Source organism: Benincasa hispida, chromosome 3 (assembly GCF_027475165.1).
Source record: "Benincasa hispida cultivar pf3 chromosome 3, pf3_genome.v1.1, whole genome shotgun sequence".
Lineage (NCBI taxonomy): Eukaryota > Viridiplantae > Streptophyta > Magnoliopsida > Cucurbitales > Cucurbitaceae > Benincasa > Benincasa hispida.
Window position 1 is genome coordinate 25,296,195 of NC_143480.1, and position 24,566 is coordinate 25,320,760.

General features: G+C 33.7%; 1 non-coding gene across 1 annotated transcript; it reads left to right on the forward strand.

The window, feature by feature from the left end:
• The first annotated feature begins 11,925 nt into the window (after window positions 1-11,925).
• TRNAS-GCU (transfer RNA serine (anticodon GCU)) lies at window positions 11,926-12,007 on the forward strand. The gene has a single exon. It is a non-coding gene; the product is annotated as a tRNA-Ser (tRNA).
• The last annotated feature ends 12,559 nt before the right edge of the window (window positions 12,008-24,566 follow it).

The window sequence follows — 24,566 nt, forward strand, 5'->3', positions numbered from 1 at the left end:
ATTATGTTAAGCACGTGTTCACGAACAGAGGTGCCTTCCTCAATTTTGGAGTTGAAGATGTGTTTCAGAGCCTCGTGTTTGAGTTGTCTAGATGGTTGTCCGAACATCCCCGCAGGGACTCCATGATCTCATGAGCTGAGACCATGGGCTCATTCTTCTTGGCCAACACGTCACTAAGACTGACTAAGATATAGGCTTGGGCCTTCTCTTTTGCCCGTGTCCATCGCTCGTACGCCTCCTGAATATTTCGAGCGACGTTTGGAGCTGGAATAGGAGGGTAGACCTTCATAAAGGCAAACATCAGATCTTTAATGATGAGTATCATCATGATCATATATTTCCAACTCGAATAGTTGTCGCCAATAATTTTTTTCAGCGCTTAACAAAGCAATTGTGGCTATACCCATTTTAAAAACCGTTGCTGAAAAAAGAATAAACTTTTATAAGACTTTGCTAAACATCATTTTAACCAATTAGTTTTAACAAAAGAGTTTCCAAGTACCCTAAGTGATAAATACTTCTATTTTGCAATGATGCCCCAGCGAAGCAGGACAAAGATCACCGGTGGGGTGATCAGATGCCCCTTTAGTGGGATGAGACATTCTCAACCATTAGGCAGAATAATTCCGCGTAAGTGTGACCCCTCGTTTTCGGCGCCAGAGTCCCGCCCTAATGAGCCCTCTATAAGGAAGAACCAAATTAGGATAAGAGACTTAGTAATCTTATCCTCTTATAGGAGATCAAATAAAGAAACACAAAAAAACTGTCATCCTATAGGGGAACACTCCCAAGGTGCCTTGAGGCGATGCGTAGAAACTTTATTCAACCTAACGAGAGAGACCGTGGGATATGCTGTCACACTTCCCGCTCCCAGTTACTATGAACATTCTCTCCATCCACCTTGATATTAACCTATCCAAACACCATCCTTTAGGGGGACACTCCCAGGGTGCCACGAGGCAGATGGTAGATCTCACGGTGTGGACAATAAGGGAGAAACGCAAGAAGTTTAAATGAAGCATCAAATGCCTCAAGTACCTCCCACTGAATGCTCTACCTAGGGGTTCATTAACCTAGACAATCCGACTACTGATTTTAGTCTAAGTCATTTATTAAGTCCGCTAAAAAACAACTTTTGTCTTTGAAATAAAACAAGTTCAAGTAGTCACATTAAACTCTTTAATGAACTGTCCTTAACTTGCATGCATGCATGCATCAAATCTATCTAATTCATCTTTCTAGGTAGGTTCCCAGGTAAGGGTGTTCCGTTTCTGTCATCTTAAATACCTCAGCCTAGACAGAACCTGCTTTAGTCAAAAGGTCCCTTATAGATAGATTTGCTACACTTTAACCTTTTATTAGTCAATTTAATTCTATTAAACTGATTAAAAGACTAAAGCCTAAGGTTGCTAATCATATTAGAACCGTGATCTTAGGTCTATCTCATCCAAGTTTTAAACATTTTAAAACCATGAATTAAACCTAAGTGGGTATGCATATCTTTCTTATTGATTTTAGTTCTATTTTCTTTTTAACCTATAAAAAGAAACAACTAAAACATACATTGCTACACAACTAGGTATGTATAACACTTGTAAAACAACCTATGCGTCATGCTTCATGTAATATCCAATCATTACTATACATAACTTTTATATACAAGTAATAACCAAGCACACATGCTTTCTATACACCCTTATACTATACCATTTATAATATAAACATGATGCACGTCAATCCTTTATGCATACATAAATATAATTTGTATATTATATGATGCATGAGCATGTTCTTACATAATTTAAATCATGCTTCCCTAAAATTATAACACTTATAATAAAGAGATGATGCATGAGCAATACATAACCAAAAGTGGGATTTTTCTATATGTGCATACCATATGACATATAAAATATACATACATCTCATGTATAAAATAACACTGATTAATGGACCAGGATGAACCACCTCTAAACCAGAATGAAAAAATCTATCTATTACATTTTTCCACCGAGCAAATCGGTTCACAGGCGAACTGGGTCTTGAACCATCAGACGAAGCTCCCATCGTTTAGTAAATGCCTCCATGTAAACGATCGTGTAGCGCACTAGACGATAATGCGCGGATGCTAAACAATTGCTTAGACGACAACAAAGCTGCAAAGCCAATCGTCTAGATTATCGCTTAACACGCGATAGGTAAACGAGTTACTACGCGATTTACTTTGTGATCGTATATTCAGTAACTAAGCGATGAAGCTTGCTGAGCTATACGATCGTCTAGTGCGTGCACGTTAAACGACACCCGAGTATCTGATACTCAGTGATCGTCTACCCCATCATCTACAAGACCCGACCAACGCTTGATCGTCTTCATCTTTGAAGAACAGAAACCCTTACTATGAAGCTTCTTCACGAACGACTCAAAGACTCAAACTAACTTTGAATACATATTCGATAGCAATTAATAATGTCCAAAAATGTAGGGGCCTTTACAATTAACTCGAAATGTAAAAGAATTTAACAAACCGAGGTTTCATCCTAAACAACTCCATTATTGCACACATCCACAAACGAATTAACACTTAAAACAAAGAATAGACATGTTTTTACCCACCGAGAATGTAAATGCAATTCTTTGTAACAATGAATTTGGAATATCAAAAATCTAGCTCTGATACCAATTGAAGGAACTCTTATACAAGAGTACCTCCGAGTGGAAGCGGATTTTTCCAAACCACTGTGACAGAATTTCCATATTTACATTCACACAAACAGATATGCATTCAAACTACTAAATTACCGGCATGCTTAAACATAAATAAACAAGAGAACAAGTAAACTTACTAGTTGAAGACTCTCTTCACTTGAAATATCGCTCTCTCCATGAACGGAAGCTTTCGCTCTCACTGGAACGTCAGGCTACATTCAGTAACACCCCGGTGGTCTACCATGAACGGCTTCACACGAACAGCAGGAAGATGGGGACGACACCACCACTTAGAGCCCTTAGTATTCTCGAAGTGAGAATCTAAAGAGTGGGCTTTATTCGGATTTGGTAGAGGTGAGGAGGAATAACAGATCGTATACAATGATCAAGTAAGTGGGAAAAGGCAACGACTATCGTATCGTCAAGATGCTTGATCATTTAGGTGAGGTATACGATCGTGTAGGAAAAGCTAAGCGATCGTCTATACAATTGTTTAATAAAGCTCATGCGCTAAGCGATCATTTAGTAAAATGTGGTCGATCGTTTAAAAGAAGCGCGCACGGGTGTAAGCAATCATCTAGTAAAAGATGTGCTATCGTATAGGCTCTCAATTCACTAAGCAATAGGATGCTAACACCTCGTGAGCTAATTATCGTGTTCTATGTAAAATGAAAACAATTTTCATTTTATTCTTCAGTTACGAAAACCAAATTGGAATTTTCTATAACGCACGGTTATAGAGAAAACGGTCGTCAATTATCACATAATTGCCAAATTAATAAAATAATAAAATAATCATATTATATTCATAACCTATAGTTTAATATCATATATCAACCATAGTGTTTTCTCCGCCTCTAGATATAAATCATATTTATATCCAATTTCCTCCAAATTAATGTTCTCATACATAAAGTCAATTATATCATATATAATCGAACTTCCTCTGGTCAATTTGAACATTTCAAACTGACCCAAAAACTGATTCTCAACTTGTATCCAAGCTACCAAAGGGACCTTATGGACCTATGGCTCAAGTTTCAACGGTACGTGAATAGCTAACTAAACTCTTTAGCCACGAGATCCACCATCCGTTAATTACCAGGCATTCCACTAAAGACCAACAGTTGAATTCTTCTTACCACAGATATATTTCTATGTCCATCAGATATAATCAATCATCAATACGATAACCCTTCACAGATGCTCATAAGTACAGTTGGGTCAATTTACCGTTTTGTCCCTATAGTTACATCTTACTCCTTAAATACCACTGATCCCTCCAATGAACAATACAACATAGTCCTACTATATGTGAACACCTCTCGGGCCATGAGAAGGTGTGTGACACCATATCGTTCAAGCCTCAGGATCAATCTTTAAGGGAGCAATCTATCTACTTACCCCTACTTTGGGGAAGGACTGAATTCCATCTTGTGTAGCTGATTTTTCAGCTTCCAAATCAGACGAATCCCCAAAGTGGTAGGTTTGAGTGGGCAACCTGGCCACTCACACCCATGCAAATCAAAGAACCACCTTCAATGGCAGGAGTTCCCAACTTACTCAGGATTGAGGTCATGTTACCTATGGTCATCCTAGTGAAGTGAAGTCTCTGTCATGAACGGTGTTATATAACAAACATTAACACTTCGTGGTCAGGCCTTATACAAACTCTTTGTATAGGAAGCCCCCGCCCTCATGTCCCCACACGAATTATCAGTATCAGACCATCTGTGGCAAGTTACAATACTTGTAACTATTCCACAAAGCAGACTGCATCCATAGCATTACCAGGATCAGGTTTCCCTCCTATATCCATATACTACAAACCATTTTGGTTATCACTTAAGACATGATCTACTTGTATGTCTCCACATACATGTTTAAGTTACATAATGACAACCAAAGATTTTAGTTTATTGATTTGTGGTAAAGCAAATAAAATAGCCAATGTGCAAAGTCAAGAAGTGAAGTAAATATCATATATTATACATCACAAGCGTTTATTAAAATGTATTTACAATATAGGACATGAGACTTTAGGGTATCATCTCCAACATATACATCGCTTGAAGCGTGTAATAGATATTCATGTCTGCCATATTAAGACAAGTAATTACAAAAAGAAAATATTTTTAGTATTTTAAAGTTTGCTAGTTAAGTTTAGCTAAGAAAAAGATTAAATTTTTAGTCATTTCTCTGACAACGGTGCCAATTTGTTTTGGTGCTAAGTAGGTGCCGTTAATTCTATCTTACCCAAAATAAATGAAATTTATAATACTCTAACTACAACTAGAACTAACACGTAGTAATAGTGAAGTAAGAGGTCAATCCACAGAGAACCTCTATTAATTGGCCTAAAATAGACTACTTGAATTCCAAAATGCAAAAGATTAAATGGAGGCTCTTTGTTTTAAGAACTAGAAACTAAGTGAAAAAGAAACAAGAATTGATATAGGAAAATTATTCATGAGAGAAATAAGAGAGATTGTGAGATAAGATTCAATTGAAATGAAATCTTGGGGGTTTTATATAAACTAGGCAATTCTGTCATTGACTTAATAAAGAATCATGCAATTACTTTTCTTACTCATATAAGTTTTAAAAAGAAAATTGTTTTGGAAAGTTTAAACCACAGAAAAATTCTTTTTCATGCTTCTTTTGGTATTGTTATTATTATAAAAATTGAATAGTAAGGAGGGCTGGAAAATAAATTGGGGCATATATTTATTTTAAATCCTAGTAAAATCAAAATATCAAATTATAAAATAATAAAATTATAATTTTTCAATAATTGAATTTAAGATAGAATTGATGAACTCGATGATTTCTTAGTTCTTACTAAGAGTTTTCATCATAGAACTATTGTCCTTAATAGGATTTCTAATACATAATTTGATTTGAAATTTTTTTACTTAGCATGAAATTGGAGGAACTGAAAGGCAAATTTCTTATCGAAAAACATTATTTGAGTAATTTGTGAATGATATATTTGTTGTAGTTGCAGTATAATAGCAATAACTTCACCAATATTTTTCAACTCCACTATAGTGATTTTTGTAGCATTTTGCAAACTTTAAATATGACATTTGGTCTTTGTTAAATGTAATACGACATTATGAAAAAGCTATAAAAATAATTTTATAGCTAAAATATGAGGTTATTATTTACCAATTATAGCATTTATTTATCGCTATATTTATTTAATGAAAGCTATAATAAACCTTCAAATGTTAAAAAAAAAAAAAAAATCCACGGCTTTTGTAAATTTTTTATAGCTTCAATGAATACTACTATTTCATCTTTTATAGCTTCTTGAATATAGCAAAAAAAAAATATATATATATATATATATTATTTTGTATTTCTCAATTAACTATCATCAATACTATTTCAAAATCTCTAGTTGCTACCGTATTTACTATTTGCTATGGTTTTTACTATTTTACATTCAAACTAAAATAATCTACACTCCAAACACAAATTATTATAACCCAACAATAATAACCTAGGACTATAATAACCAACTTCTTACCCAAACGCTCCCTAAAAGAGTTTTTTTTCCCTAATTCATCTTGCCACGTCAACATCTATTTTTTTTTTCAAATTTAATGATTTTCTTAATAGAGGGATCTTCTAAACTTATTCTTAAAAACTCAGGATCAAATTGGCCAATTTAAAATATAAGAGAATAAGTGCACATATTCTTCAAAACTCATAGATCAAAAAGACATTTTTCCTAAAAATCAACTATTTCATAGCATGTAACTAAATACTATAGAAAAATGTTGAACTGTTTATAGCATTTTAAAAACGCTATAAAAAGTCACATACTTTTAATATTATGGGATATCAGGACTTTGCATAAAACGTTAAAATACCTATTACAACGTTTTTTTCGAAGCTATCCAGGCTTTTTTTTTCCTATAGTGTCTATTTCAAATTTAAAAAAGAAAACAAATATTATTCTAATTTTTTTTAGTTTAGTTTAAACTTAACTATATTGTTATTGTTTTATTGGCACATAATTTTCTTTTATTTGAATGATGGATCTTTTTCGGTTAACCTTGGATTAGATTGTTTGGTTTTTCTTTTGGAATGTTCCATCTACTTACCTTTTTGGTATTGTTGTTGGTTACCTTGTTTGTCTCTTCCTTTTAGAAGTTGTTATAAAATGAAGTTTTAAAAACAGATTGAAGGTAGATTTTTTATCGATAGATTTTGTATCTTCGTGTGTGGCTATTGCAGAAAAAGAAGAAAGAAACATTGTCGATTTTTCATAGACTGTGTGTGATTCTTGAAAAGAAGCATTGAGTTTAGGGAGAGCTTAAATGTGCAAGATCGAAAAAGTTGAAAGCTTCTCATCCAGGAGGAGTTTGAGTTGTTAGAAGATCTTGAGATAGGTGATATCAAATTTAGGGGAGTCTAAACTAAATACCTAATCTTGAGATAGGTGATATCAAATTTAGGGGAGTCTAAACTAAATACCTACCTAAGGTTTGATAGAGATATGAACATGATAGCGGAAGCTAATTGGACCATAAACACTCTAATTATATTAATTTCATAGAAAAACATGCAAGAACAAATTATACCTAATTAGGGTTTAGGGCATAACCTTTGTAGAATCCCTAAATAGTTCCAATCCTTTGCAAATTGGATCAAGTAACCTTGATGTAGACAACCATAAAAAGTTATCTACTATTCTTTTGGCCTTAGATTGGGTGGTAGAACCCAAATTGAGAGGAAATTGAAGGACTTGAGTTTAGAGAGAAGAAATTGAGGGAAAACAAATTTTCTTAAAAACTTCTATTTATAGTTTTTCAACATGCAAAATAAATTAACAAAAATTTGACACCTAATCAAATTTCGTTAGTGGAATTGAAGATGTTTTAAAATAATAAAAAAAAATTGATTGTGGGATTTTCCCACTTTCACTATTTTTTATTATTAAAAATGACTTTTAATTAAAATCGAATTTTATTTCAAATGAATAATTAATTAAAAATATTTAATTAACTTAATTTAATATCTAATATTAAATTAATAAAACACTTGTTCCATAAAATGAATCCTTATTGGTATAATATTTAAATCAAATTTAAATATTTATAACATTGCTAAATTTTTTTAATTCAATAATTAAACGTTAATTATATCAAATATAATAATCCAAACACTAATTCGAATTTGAATATTTTAAATTCTCTCAACACTCTATTCTAAGTTTTAATCCATTTACGAGCTAGTAGAGAAACCTAATGGGAACTAAGATCATGAGCTCCAATAATCCAAGATTAATCAGCTAAACTCTTTTAACCGAATTAACCAACATTCGTTAACTACCAGGACACTTCACTAAAGCTCAGTAGTTGCACTCTCCTTACTGTAGATAGATTTCTGTCCACTTGATTTAATCATAATCAGTAAATCGATCCTTCACAGGTTGTTTGTATTTACAGCCGGGTCAAAAATACCATTTTACCCCTGTAATGCATCTTGTTCCTTAAGTTTCTGTCGATTCACTAATGAACAATTGATTTATGGTCCCACCAATAAACCGAGTCCCTCTCAATTAAAGGAGGGTTGGGCCCCTTGTTCAAGACTAGGAAACAGTACTTAAAGGAACAACTTATCTATTATCCCTAAATACAAGTAGGAGTGAATTACATCTTGCAGGACTATGTCCCCAACTATCTACCTAATCTTACCCCAAAAATTGAAGGCTTATCGAGCGACGATGATAGGCCGGTCTCACCCATGCACATTAAAGGATAATCCAAAATAATCAAGAGTTCATAGTTTGTTTAGGGTTAAGATCAAGTTACCTTAGGTCATCAAATTGAAATAGTCAGTTTTAACAGTAAATGACGTTATAAAGAAAGGTGACTATTTCGTGGTCTAGTCTTATGCAAACATCTTTTGCATAGGATGCTCCCACTTGTATGTCTCTACATGAACAATTTCAGGATCACCTCGTTTGTATCATATACAAAGTGGGCCACATCCATAGTGTCCCCAAGATAAGGTACTCAACTCCATCCTTATACTTATAGACCATTTTGATTATATACTCACTTGATCCACTTTTATGTATCTACATAAAGTTCAAGTATTCATGCTATAACCAAGGATTCGTTAGTTTATTGGATTTAGACTATTTACAAATGCAATTGACATGTTCAATGAAAACTAGACCTCAATAAAAACTTATTGCAAAATAGAATATATTCAAAGATTACAAACTACGAGTTTTAGAACATACAACCCAACAAGATTTACTGTATTACTTGATAATAGTTATATAAGATAAGTGGACTTTCTTGTAAATCTTTTGAATATTATTATCTTCTTTTCAATTGGGCCCTGAGCCCCCAGATGTAGATAGAGTTATATCGAATTGGGTTAACATATTGTATGTTATTTCTTTCTCTGTTGATCTCTATGTTGGTTACAATTTTGGCATCATTGTGTTCATCAACACTCCTTTTATTTTAATTGCATGTATATTTATTTCATATATTAAAATAATTAAGATAACAAAGTTAAACTAATCTAAAATATAATCACTAATTAAATACAAGAAAATATTTCACAAACTCAAGATTTAGAAATCCGTATTTCATTCTCAAGTTTCCTAAGCCTGTATTCAAAACACAAACTTCTTAAAATCAAACTTTTAAACCCTACACTCCAATCACAATTTTGTTAAACTCAGACTATCTAAAACTTCTAGCCTAACTCTGGCTTAAGTTTCTAAACCTGCACACTAAACACCCCAAAATGTTACATGGCATGCTAAGTCATGCAAATACAATCAGGTACTCCTTAAATTGAAATTATTTTGAAGACCATATATGTTTTAATTGTCTACGACTATATCACCAAGTATATGAGTATATCATACTAGTACAACTAATGTTACCATCAAATCCACAAAGGTTTATTCATAATGATCATATAGAACCAAAAACATGCAAAATAATGAACTAAAATATCTAAGGTTTTTTTTTTAAAAAAAAAAAACACATGCATATCAAACTTTAGTTATAAATTAGAATGAAGGTGCGTACAAAAGAGTTAGGCCAATGGTGTTAAAGAAAATGACACATCAGCAACCAATGAGGAGTCAAGAAAACACTTCAGCTGAAGGTTGCCATGTCACTGTGAAGAGTCATGAAGAATTATTCCATTTTATGCTCCAAAATTTCTGTTAGGATTGGTGATAACAAACAAATATTCCTTCCTCATGTATTGGACCATGTGTCCTTATTTTATTAGTTGTTCAGTATATAATTCTTTTAATTCTTTGAATCCCTAAAATAGGGAACAGTGTATAAATCAAGCATGCTGTCTCTTTTCAATGCAATATAGAATACGAAGAGACAAAAGCCAACATCACTCTGTCTATCACTTAGTAAAATGATTTCATCGTGTACAATGATCAACTAAACAATTGAATACATCATTCATCATTTAGCGCCTAGAGTCCATGTGTACAACGAAAGGGTAGACGATAGCCTCCATCGTGTAGCGCCAACATCCTATCGTTTAGTATGACAAAAGTAAACGATAAGGTGAACGATACTACTATCGTTTAGCTTTCGTGGTTCCATCGCTTAGCAAGACAAGGTAGATGAAAAGGTAAGCGATATCACTATCACTTAGTTTCCGAGATCCATCGTTTAGTACGATAAGTGGACGATAAGATAGGTGATACCACTATTGCTTAGTATCCAAGGCTCCATCGACAAAGGTTGTCTTGCATCATTTAACCACGTGACTCGATCGTACACGAAGAAGAGGTAAACGATTCAGTTTCCATCTCTTTATATTTTCTAACTTGGTATCAGAGCGAAGTTTTATAAGTTTCAAATATTTAGACATCGACTTATTACTTTTGCGTGTCTGTTGAAAAACTTGGCGAAGATAGTCTTCTTCTGCTCTCGACTAAACTCCAAATAACGAGTGTATGGCATCCCATAGACTCTTTGCGCTCTCGTACCCCATCAGTTGTACGGCGACTTCAGGAGTGATGGGGTTGTATAACCACCCTAACATGAGTTGATCTGCTGTAACCCACGCTTCATACTGTGGGTTTAAGGACTTCACACAAGTGGAGCTCGAAGCTCCTTCTGAGGCATGAGAATCTGCTTCTTCAGGTTCAACTACTGACGAAGTAGACACAATGAACATAGGAGGACATACCTTTGTTCTTGATAGATGACCTTCTAGTCTGTATTCCTTCAAGATGGGAAGAGCTAACGTCTTCCACAACATAAAATTACCTCTCTCCAACTTGGTGTTGGTTATCTGATTCAATAGTTGATTAAGAGGAGGTTTGCTGAACTTCGATGATTCACCGGTCGCGTTGAGTCTTGTGATAGTGGCGTCTGCCATGGTAGCTTACAATCGGAACAACTCTTCATATAAGACCCCTGGACAAAACAACACACAAGTAATTGCTAGTTAAGTTTGATGTATCTAATCGATAAATTTGTAATCACCTATCGATTATAACATTGATATTGAGTTAAAAATGTAAAACCAACCAACTGAAGCATGCAATTACAAAGGAGATGACAATAAACGGATTTTTATGTAGTTTAATTCAAATCACACCTAGAGAATATTAATCAAACAGAATTAATATGACTTAGCATCAATAGTAACTTATACATAAGATAACGTATTTCTTAAAATCATGTTGAAATAGGTAATCGACTCATCATTTGATTGAATCTTTCAAACACAAGTTTGTATTCTCTTGTGTTGATTTTAGACCCCGTTTAAACTCCCTTTAGTTGTGGTTGTATCTAATCACTAAGACTTATAATAATTTTTACAATTAAATAGATTCACAATTCTACAATGTAACAAATAATGTTCTAACACGATTTTCATTAGCAATTTAGAATAATTGAGAGAGTGAATAAACAATTTTTTAAATCTCTAAGGTCAAAGAAATAGAATTAATAAAAGAAAGTAGATTAAAACTAATTAAGTCACGTCTTCCTGAACTGAAATTTATATAAATGAACTACGCAAAATAATCCAACCTTTAAAAAAAGAAAAAGTTTGTTTCAACATACTGTAGTTTAAGATTATGAATAAAAAAAAAAAAATCAAAGTGTTTTTTCATATACAAAATATCAATAATAAAATTCCTTTTAGTACATAAGTTTTATAAAGCATGTAACTGCATGTTCAACAAGCGTCGCTTTGGCCGAGTGGTTAAGGCGTGTGCCTGCTAAGTACATGGGGTTTCCCCGCGAGAGTTCGAATCTCTCAGGCGACGATTTTAATTTTTATTCTTCGTTACTTTTTCATCCGTCAGCACCTTCCTCAGAATTAAACTGTCGCAGTCTAGGCAGGCGACTAAGTCAGCTTCGCGGAAAATCGTCGACCCACATTCATGTCGCATCGCAAGTCACTTCACGACACGTGGACTGCAAATATTGACCTTTTAAAAAGGGCCAGATTTTGACCATTATAATGAATTACGAACCCCAATTCCGGGTCAATAATGGCATTTCGCGGTGCTCAACGGTCAGACCAGGCACAAACCCAGCTCTTGCCTTTGCCTTCGTTATTTAATAAGCCAGCCCGCATTTAACGTGTAAATCATTTTTTATGCGCAATTTTGATAATCTTTCTTAATCATAATGATTCTCGTTGAGTTTAATCCAAGGCTGTAACACATTTTTATAACTTTGAATTATTAAAATTAGAAACTCCAGTACTCAAGAAAAAAGAAGTTAGAAAGTCAAGGATGGTTTAATTTTTACTTCTTATTTTCAAAATTTCAAACCAAATGCTTTGGTAATTTTTAAAAAATTTATTTAAAGTGAATCCAACTTTTAATCTTTTTTTTTTCTTTTTGAGTATAATAACGACAAGATGTAGAATTGAACCACCGACTTTTTAGGATGAATGTTATGTCAATATTATTGAGCTAAGTTCACTTTGACAATTTTTAACCATTTAACCGAATATATATTATCAGTTAGGTTCAAATTAACGCTCATGAATTATTTTATAATTTAAACTTTATTGCTAATTTTATATACAAATTTTAGAAATAATAAGATTTTATCTCTTAATTTATTTCATCAACTTTTACTTATTTTATTATTTAAAAGAAAAAAGAAAAAAAAGACAAAACAAAACAATCTTAAACCAACCTTAAACAAATGCTATTTCGCTATTGTTAAATACTAATTTTCTTTTAGAACTTAATATCACGAATTTGAGGGTAAATTTTCCAATCTTCGACTTATTTAAAAAAAAAAAAAAAAAAAAAAAAGTCATCAATTTTAATTAGATTAAATATGTTGGTGTTTATAATTTTGCTATTCTACTTGCATTTTTCTTTTTAAAAAAATGTCATTATCAGATGCAGATGGTTGGTTTGAGCAAAATTTTATTTCTCCAATTATGCTGGACACTTGACTTTCTTCTTCGGGTTTTTTTAATCTCCACCCATTTGACACCTCTATTTATTTTAGGTTTTTTAAGAGATGTCAGATGCAGTATATTCAAAAGTCTGTTTCTTACATTTTTAGCAACTCCATATTAAATTACAAAAAGAATCAATGCAACTAAATGATAATATTTGACCTTACAAATTAATTATTTTGATTACGTTTGACAATACCTTTTTCATTAAACAAAAAGTTGGTTTACTTGAAGAATTTCTATTTTTTTAACATTCTAAAATCATAATTTTGAAAATTTACAAAAAATAATAATAATAAAAACGAAAAACTGTTTTTTAAAAAAACAAAAGTTCATAATTTTTTTGGAGATATAAAAGGATTTCTAAAAACATGTTTAAAGAACAGGCAACTTATTGATAACCAATTTACATGAAGAAAAAAAAAATTAAGCCGTGTTTGGAGACAATGAATTTACTTGAAAGACTTGGGAGACAATGAATTATTCTTAAATTACTAATTAATCCAAAAGCTTAAGTTGATAGGTGAAGATAAATTTAATTATATATCACTTAATACTCCCCTCATTTGTAGGTTTGAAATATGAAAAAAAGTCAAACAAGTGGAAATGAATATTAAATGGGAAGGAAATAACATCGCAAGGGCTTGAATAGAGGAATCTTTTGGACCACCTACTCTAATACCATCTTAAATCACTAATTGACCCAAAAACTTAAGTTGATAGGTGAAGGTAGATTTATTTATATACCTCTTAACAATTACCAAACTTCAAAATATAAGACGTGTTTGGAAGTGAAAAAGAAATTGTCATGTTCAAAACTTTTGTCTTTTAAAAATGGCTATAAGTGATTTTAGAAGCTAAGAGCCAGTTTGGTAGGCAATCAGATTCTGTTTTATGTTTTTAATTCATTGAGTTAACAAATATGCGTTTGGTAGGAATTTTGATTTCAAAAACTGTTTTTAAATTTTGTGATCCAAATAATGCAGATTCTAAAAACAACATTTTTTTAATGTGTTTAGTGTATTCATATTTTGAATTTGATATTTTAAAATGCAAAAATATACTAAAAAAGATAGAAACATTCACAAGTATAATATTTCATATTATAAATTCTATTATCTTTGTTAAATTAAAATATTTAATATATTATATATTATATGTCTATCATATAATACAAAATAATAATTTTACAAAATTTGTAACATAAAAAAAAGTTTAAAAAAAAATTAATTGGTAATAGTGGATATTCAATATAATATGTAGTGAATAACTGTTGGAACAGCTACTCGGCGAAAAGTGACGGGAAAAAAAGCTCAGAATTTAATAGATGTTGGGTTGTATGTTCTAAAACTCGCAGTTTGTAATGTATATATTCTATTATCAATAAAGATGTTGACATTTATTCAATAAAAATGTTATTGAATATATGAATTGCACTTGTAAAGTCTAAATCCAATAAATTAAAGATTCATGGCTATTGTTTGAATACTTCTTTATGTGGAGAAATAAGAGTGGATCAAGTTTAGTAAATAGCCAAACAGTTTATAGTATATGAATAAAGGTTGGATACCTTATTCTGGTAACACTATCGAATGCGGCCCACTCTGTAGTTGTTACAATTTGTTGTGAAGTGATCCTGATTCGTTCATGTATTGACATGAGGAACGGGGGCGTCCTATACAATGAGTTTGTATAAAATTGGAATAAGAATTAAGTCACTCTTACTTTATAATGCTGTTTATTGTTTAAGACTGACTATTTCAAAGTAATGACCTAGGTAACTTGAATTAATTCTGAGCTAACTATGAACTCCTGTTTATTTGGAATTATCCTTAGATTTGCATGGGTGAGAGTTGGCTTAACAGCATCGGCTCAATAAGCTTCCCATTTCAGGGGTAAGACCGAGTAGATAGCTAAGAACATAGGATCTAAAGACGAAATTCAATTCCTACTCGCTTTTAGGGATAGTAGAGAGGTTGTTCCCTTAAGTGCTGACTCCAGGTCGTGAAAAAGGGGACCCACCCTCTCATTGGCCCAAGAGGGACTCGATTTAGTGATTGGATCACAAACAAATTGTTCATTGAAGGACTAGTGGGACTTAGGAGCAAGATATAATCTCGGGGATAAAAAACTTTTGACCCAACCGTTATTACAAACAACCAGTGAAGAGTTAACTTACTAATCATGATTATATCGAGTGGATATAATATATCTATAGTGAGGGGAGTGCAACTACTGGGCTTTAGTGGAGTGACCTGATAGTTAACGAATAGTGGTTAATTAAGTTAAAGAGTTTAGTCGATTAATCAAGAATCGTTGGAGCCCATAGTCTATAGGTCCATGAGGTCTCCCTACTAGCTCATATCGGATTAAACCTTAGAACAATGTGACAAACGAATTTGAAGTGTTCAATTTGGTTTTTGGAGCAAATCGATAAATATATACGATATATTTAACCTAATGTTTAATTTTTAATTAAACATAAAGAGAGAGAAAATAAGAGATATTTAAATAAGATTTAAATATCAAGATTATGAATAGGGATTCATATTCATTTGGATTATTGTTGAATTTAATATTTAAATTCGTTAAACTATTTAATAAATTATTTAATATTAATTTAATTTTAAAATTTATTATTAGAACTAATTTTGAAATTAAATGAAATTGGTCAAAATTGCATTAAAAGTCAAATTGTTGATTAGGTAAAAAAAATGCAATAAAGTCAAATTGTTGACTTTTGACATTGAAAGTCAAAAGGTCAAATTTGTTGACTTTGGACTTTGAGAGTCAAGCTTTGACCAAGTTAGTGAAAAGATTCAACATTTGTGAGTGGGAAATGCCAACTTTTATATGGCTAAGTGTTGTCTTCATTTGAAGACACTTGTCCCACTAAATCCCACTTTGTAGCGGATTTTTTAGTGTCAAAATCTCATCAAACTCAAAGTTGCATGTTTTACATGTCATGGCCTTTAAAAAAAAGGTAAATATCTTGATCATAGTGAAAATGGATGAGATTATGTGATAATCTCATTACTATTTTCTCTCAAAGACTTAGCTTTTTCATCTCCAAATTAGTCTCTCACCGGATCCCTCCATCCCATTCTAAGGCTGAAGAATAGTAGAAAAGACTCTCGTGGTGGTCTATGAATTGTTCATGAGGAGATTGAAGCTAATTTGGAGAAGATTCAAAGTCTACAAAGGTTGTATTCATCTTCCCCTTTTTACTTTATTTATTTGCATACTTGTCCTTTGTGATTAACCTAATTAGAGTACTTTGGATCCATTTTTCTTCCACTGTGCATGTGTTCGTTCTACCAATAGCAACGAACAAAACCTGCAAAACAGAAACTTATGAAAAGCTGAGTTACGGATCACACTCTCTTTAAGACATTTCACGGCTCTATCCTTTGTGCAAGCAGTTCGGAAAGAATGTCACGTCGTCTCTAGGATAAAACAGGCCAGATCAAATCTATCTCGATCGAAACTACATCAAAAATTGATCAGAAGTGCTCACACCCTTCAAGACTATTCTCGAAAAACGTAGAAAAAGAAACATGCTATTGAGAAAGACAACTGTGATTTTTTTTCCATATTTCCTCTAAATAATCGAATCACCAATTATAGGCCTTGAAGACCAACACTAAAAGCACAAAATGAAGTAACATGCACATATTAACAGGCAAAAAATGGATTAGAGGATGTTAGGGAGGTAAATAATAACAGAAAAGGAAAAGGAAAAGGAAAAGGAAAAGGAAAAGAGGAAGAATATCCAAAACATGAGTCACCAAATTTGTTGTAAATTGGTTAGAAATTATTCCAGCACCACCAACCAAAGCATGCCATGTGTACCTATTCTTTTATTCCTTTGGTATTATTTTGTGCCCACATTGAAGGCCACTTAGTATAAAAGATGGAAGGTTGATTATACCCAAATAGAAAAATAACAAGTGAAGAAAAGCATTCATCCAAAAATCTAAGATTATCATTCTTCAACTGAGGAGAAAATGAATGATTAACATGGGTCATAAAGTTAATAATTAATTAAAGTAAAGTTTATTTAAAAAAATAATAAAGAAAATTATTATTCCACACCTCTATCCCACCGAATTGCAACACACGCATGTGAAAAGATCATCAAATCCTCATTTTCCTACCTCCTCCTTATAAAGCTTGGGTACCCCTTGGGGCTCAAACCTATAAGGAAAGGTAGGGGTAAATAAGAAGGTATCTTCTTGTTGTCCCAACCTATGTGAGATTCTTCTAATTGTCCCAACCAATGCAGGATTCTCCACTTTTTTTTATTATTAAAAAGATAAGAAATTTTTACCAACAATTACTATAATGAGTATGGTTTATAAATATATTATCTAATACATTTTGAAAAGTAGTTTAAATTGGAATCTAAATTATGAATATGCTACCAAACATATATTTATAAATACGAAATACAACTATTTTTTTTCAAATTCATAAATGATAACCTAAAAGGGATGAAACATATATTTATAAATATGAAATCCACCCCCCTTCAGAAAAGTCACAGGGATGATATATGAATTTGACATTACTCCTCAGATGGGATATATAATGTCAAGAGTGGTTATCGACTAGCTTTTTCTATAAAATAATCGTCTTCCTCATCTAATCCTCTGTTGGGGTTGATGCCTTAAATCTCGTAGGATCCTATAGTTTGTAAACATTATTGAACAAATTCATTATGTATTTAATAAAATATTTGATATTTTATTCACTATCTTTAAAATATTTGATATTTTAGTTGCATTAACCACAAACCAATAAACTAACATCCAAGGTTGTCTTTGTAACTTAAGCATGTGTGTAGAGACATATGGGTGGATCATGTTTAAGTGATAACCTAAAAGGCCTGTAGTAGATAGATAAGGTTGGGTACCTTATCCTAGTGACACTACGAGTATGACCCACTTTGTAGATGTTACAATTGTTGTATAGTGCTACAAATGATCTGATCTTGATCATTCATGTATTAGATATACGAGCGGGGATATTCTATATAAAGAAGTTTGTATAAGACCAGTCCACGAAATGTTTAATCTCATTATATAACATCATTCATAATAAAGACTTACATTTCACCAGGATGACCATAGGTAACATGATCTGAATCCTGAGTGAGTTGTGAACTCCTGCCTATGAGGGTGGTTCTTTGATTTGTATGGATGAGAGTGACCAGATTGCCAACTTGATAAGCCTACCATTTTGGGGATTCATCTGATATGGGATCTGGGAACACAGCTACACAAGATAGAATTCACTCCTTCCTTGAAGCAGGGGTAAGTAGATAAATTACTCCCTTAAGAGCTAATTCCGAGTCCTGAACAATGTGCCACCACACCCTCTCCTAGCCTGAGAAGGGTTTAGTCATAGTTGGACAATGATCTATTGTTCATTAGAGGGATTAGTAGTACTTAAGAAGTTAGATATAACTACTGGGGCAAAACGTAATTTGACCCAACTGTACTTACGAGCAATTTGTGAAGTGTCATCGTACTGTTGATTGGTTATATCTAATGGACCTAGAAATATATCTGTAGTGCGAAGAGTGCAACTATCGATCTTTAGTGGAGTACCCGGCAGTTAACGGATGCTGAATAATGTAATTAAAGAGTTTAATTAATTATTCACGTACCATTGGAGCTTCAAGCTATAGGTCCATAAGGTCCCCTTGGTAGCTCAATAGGATTTAGTTGAGAATTAGTTTTTTGATTAATTTGAATTATTTAAATTAATAGAGGGATTTAATTATATATGATATAATTAAGTTATTTCAATTATATATGATATAATTGTCATAATGTATTTGATACATTATAGAATATGAGAGAAAATAAATATTTGAATGAGATTCAAATATATTTTCTATGAATGAGATTCATAGTTGTTAAATTTAATATAAATATTATTTATATTAAACGTCATATAATAGAGAAAAAAAAAATATAGTTTATATTGTATGTGATATAATATTAAAACTATAAGTTATATGTTATATTTGATATATATATATATATATATATATATATATATATAAGTTAGTTATCATATTTATATTTATATTATTATTATTATTATTATTTAAATAATAAGGAAGGGAGTTCCACATCTTTTCTCTCCACCCACACTAAAGGGCGGTGGTTATATTCTATGGCAAAGAGAATAAAAAGAAAATTATTTTCTTCTTCTTGGCTGTTGTTGTTTGAACGATTGAGAAATACAGAAGTGTTCTTTGTACTTTGTCTTGAGTAGTGAAAGTTTTCAAAAATAGTCAAAGCCCACCACTCTTGGGTTTTCACCCTGAGAATACCAAGGTATCTTTTGTGGTAGTTTCTGGGTTTTGGTTTGAGTTTAATCTAAAGAAGGTTTTCAAGTTGTTCGTGATCCATTTGAGGGAAAACGTGAAGAAAAAAGTCTTCAAAGGTGAGGTTTCTTGAATCCTATTTTTCTTTTAAAGCATGTTGTAATTTAGTTGTAAATGCATATCTTGTTTGCTTGTTTACTGTAAAGCTTTATATTAAATAAATTATGGAATTTGGTTGATCCGCTTCTGCTCAAGGTTCTCCTGATTAGAATTCCTTCATCCTCAACCATTATTATCTAGCTGGAAATATTTATGGAAGCTTCGAAATCACAATAAAATCAATTTTTTTATGTAAACCCTGTACTCCATTTTCCTACATAAGTGAGTAATAGGCATGCTAAATAAAGATTAAGGATATCTTAAAGTGAAGTTGTGAAAGGAAGTAAAGAAAGTAGGAAGATGGAGGAAGAAAATTCTAAGTGTTGGAAACACCTAGTCTTGGGTGAGTTTTAGACAGTTTAACAAGTGGAAAATTGGCTAAGTATGGAAGCCAAGAGTAAGCAAGCATTGGTATTAAGAAGTATGGACACATGAGGTTGTGTGTGTAGCAACGAAGGACTTGTAGAGGTTATGTGAGGCTAAGTGGTGAAGCCAAGGACAAACTATGCGTCGGAGCTAAGGATGAATGCATGAGTTGAAGGATCTTTCATGATGCGTTAACAAGGCATGCGGCAGCTAAAGAGGCTTGCGAGGTTAGTGAGCTTGCAGGCAAGGTAGGTTGGGCGTCGACGAAAGGCCGGGCGTTGAGCCTAGCACACACGTACTAGGGATTCACTGAGGCTTGCGTGATTGTGCACGGAGGAAGAGCCATCGAGCAACGAGTAAGGCCAAGGTGAGCGAGGAAGCATTCGGTTGCGCACGAGCAAAGCGCTGGGCGTTGAGGCATTGCACGAGGGTGATCGCATAGGGCATGTGGGGCTGCATGATAGGCACTGAGCATTAGACGATGGGGTATGCGATGTGCGCAGGGCTAGACAATGAGTGCAAGGCGCTGAGCGTTGAGGCTGGGTGTGCGCGTTGACTAGTATGTGTGATGAGCGCAAGGCGCTAGACACTCGATGCACGCTACAGCTATGCGATGGAGTGAGTAAGCATACAATGAAGCGAGGAAGGCCTAACGTTTGGTTGATATGTTAAGACTAAGCTATGTGTGGGCTAAGACATGCGTTGGTTTAGAAGTATACGACCAAAGGAGGGATGCGATAACCTTAAGGTGAGCTATGCGTTGGCCAAGGATGGGTGATGTGTTGTGTAGAGGCATGCGGCCATGTGGTTGCAAGCGTTGGCTTGAGAGTTGATCCTTGCATTGATGACCAAGAGGGAAAGACCAGCCTAGTGATTCATCAACTAAGCCAGCTGTCATGCTCATGTTTATTGTTATCCCTTTAAGGAGGAATTGGTAGCTTGATATTAAAGGATCATCATGCAGCAGCTAGTAAAAGGGAAACTTGACTTCAAAGAGAGAGTTTGAGCAATTCACTCGTGTAAATGGAGTGATTTTAGAGCCATTCAAACCCTGAGTGTGTCTAGTTCTGAAGTTTGGTTTCCAGAAGGAAATTCTAGAGGAATTGAGTTGAAGAGTGAATAATCAGACTAATGGTCGAGCTATCAGGTAAACTTGGGCTAATCTTGATAATTTGAAGATTCCAGCCAGACCATGAGAAGTTCTAAACTGAAATTTTAAGGTAAGCTTGGAAGACATTTTAGAGCAAGTTTGTAGAAGAAAATTTCTTGAGAAAAGGCCTAAAAAATTAGTTATTAAATTTGAAAGTTGAAACTGGAATCTTGAACAAGCAAGTAGTTTGATGGGCCAGACGGTGATGTTGAGCGCATGCGTTGAAGGTTGAGTTGCGTGCAATGGATATGTTGGCACAAGGTTGCACTGGAGCATGAGGTGCGCAACAAGGTGAATGCATGGAGCATCCATTGATGTGCCACAAGATGGGTGCATAGGCAATATGACGCAAAGGATTAGCCATGTGATGGGCTGTAGGCATGGGCTGGAAGCTTGAGCGCATAGGAGGCTTGAATGCCTAAGGCAAGCCATGGACGTAAGTAATGGATGCATGGTGAAGAAGTTTCTGCCTAGTCAAGTTAAGGCCTAAGAATTTGGCTAAGTATTCAACGCACAGTGAGCCTAGAATTGAAAGGTAAGGCTGCTCACTGAGACAAAGTAAGCTAGTTATGAAATGTCAGTCCCAAAAAGGGGGCCAATGTTAATGAGTAGAATGCATTGTGATGTCCACAGGTTTGACATCAAAAGGAGAAGTATATTAAAAGGATTGCCAAAGAAAATGAGAGACTTTAAATGATTTAAATGTTTTAAGTAAATTGCTAATGCTTTATGAATCTTTTAACAATACATGTTTACTAAAAGCTATTTATGACAACTATTCTCAAATAGTTTCTAAGTAACACATCACTCTTTAATGTTATGTTTATGCTATGCATTGCAATGATCATAAGTATGCGTTAGTACTGAATGCTTTAGGGAAATTAAGTCATAAAGAGATAAGAATGTGCCTTAAAACTTACGAATAGCTCGGTACTAAAGGACTAAATAAGAAGGTACTGGAGCTTAGTCTTAGATGTGCGAGTTCAACATGAATAGCTCAGTACTAAAGGACTAGACAAGAAGGTTCTGAAACTCAATCTTGGATTTGAATAGCTCGATACTGAAGGACACAGAGAAGGTATTTGAGTCGTAGTTCCTAAGGTACGACAATACTTAACTAGAACCACGTGCATGTAAGTGGAGTTGACATTGATAGTGTTGAGATTACTCCATACCAACTAAGGATTGTCGTTGAGGGATTAAGAAATGGGTTCTCTCTCAACTAAGGATACAAGTTATGGTTTTTTGGAAGAACAAAAGAGTTCCTTCTCAGTTAAGTAGTAATGCAGTTAAGTATGGTAAAGAGTGAGCAAGAGGGCCACTCTCAACTAAGGTATAGTTCAACAAAGCATAAATTGTGATTTGTTATGTTAATGATTACGTGAATAATGGTTGCCTAAGTTTATGTTTTCAGTTAAAGCTTTCAGTTTTACTATCAGATTTATGTATGATAGTTTATGTTTTAAAAGTTAGTTACTCAATGGACTTCTAGCTCATGTTTTCAAATGTTTTTCCCCCTTTAGGTAGCGGTCAGTTCCCATAAGACATTTGCCACTCAAAGACTTATGTTGAAGGAAACCTAATTGATGACTCTGTATTTGTTAGTACACATGTGTCTGTTTTATAGGGACTAGTGTTGTATATTGGGCTCACTAAATTGTAATATACATAAGTATATGTATGAACAATGCTTAAAACCCTGTAATGTAAATGTGTTAAGTTTCGAGTAATCTATTCAGTATGTTCATGAAATATATGTATTCAGAGTTCGAAACAAATTAAATAGGTTAGTTAGGCAGTAAGTGCAAGCAAAAGGGTTGGTAGCTGTTGCAGTCACATCTCCATCTAGGTTAATAGGGTAATCTGGAACAGGATGTGACATTTTATGTGGAAAGTTCTAAAGAATTGCATATCCATGAGAAGTCGTCTTCAAAATAAAGGTTTTATTTGTTCACCATCTTGCCCATGCTGTAATTGCAAAGTTGAAACTCCCAAACATGCTCTTTTGTTTTGCGCTCGAGCTAATAGAATTTGGTGTCTAACTTTGCCTTTAATGCTTTCTTGGTCCTCTTCAAATGGGTCAACGATGAACCATTGGATTAATTGGTGCTCCAATCTCAATTCCTTGGATTTATAGTTAGCTTGCACTATTTCCTGGAGTATTTGGAATGATAGGAACGCTACTTTATTAGGAAATCCATATTCTGAGGTCTCAGCTAGATCAGTGTGAATTTTATTCTATCACAAAGAAGCTCAACGTAAATTCCCTTCAAGCTCTAATCCTAAGGCTTCATCTTTTCAGATTCCACCAAAATGGTTTCCGCCTCCAAATGGATGGCTCAAGTTTAATGTCGATGGTGCTTTGGTTTCTAAGGATTTCCCTTCTTGTTTGGGGGCTGTTATCATAGGCTCATCTGAGCTTATTCTTGCTGCTTGTCGAATTTTCGATCCCCTTCAGAATCCAACTCTTGTTGAATTGACTACTTTACATCATGGTGTTGAGTTGGCTCCTAGTCTCAATCTCCATCATCTTCATATTGAATCTAATTCCCTCATTGCAGTTAAAGCCCTAAATGGATCTACATCATACAGAAATGAAATTGGTGTTTGGTGCGATAAAATTTTGGATTCTCTTCATCTTCTTTCTTCTTTTCCATTCAGCCACATCCCCCATTTTTGTAACCATTTAGCTCACTCATTGGCTTCATATGTTGTTGTTAGCGATTCCCCTATTTTCTAGTTAAACTCGTTTCCTCGAATTAATTGTAACCCTTTTGCATTCTCTTTTGAGTAATAATATTTCTCCCTTTTAAAAAAAAAACTTTGTTTAGAAAAAAATAATGTTTGATAAATAATTAAAACATGTATCTTTGTAAAACATCACATAAACATGTCAATTAGCTTTGATAAAGTAAAATTAAAGTAAGATACTTGGGTCTTAGCATAATATTATTTGATAGTATGGGTTCCATCTCCAAATCATGCACTACAACAAATATCTTCTAATATAGCTCTTCGATCTAGCATTTTGGAAAGGAGACTATAAAAAATATTAAAATTGAGGGGCAATTTTGATATTTAGATTAAAGGAAAAATCAGGTAAAAAAACCCTAGTAATGTAAATTCTCTATTCCTCCCTTCTCCTTTCACGCCTCTCCCTCCCTTCCTTACACATATCCTTCCTTCCGTCTCATCCGGCGAGCGTGGGAGCAACGACAGCGTTCGACAGCACCAATGGCGACATCCGACAGCAGCAACGACTCTGGGTGTGGCAGAGAGCAAACAACGACCGCACGTCTGATTGCAAACACTCCCTCGCACATATCCCCCTTTGTGTCTCTTCCAACGAGCGTAGAAGTAGTGACTATTAGGATTGGTGTCCTA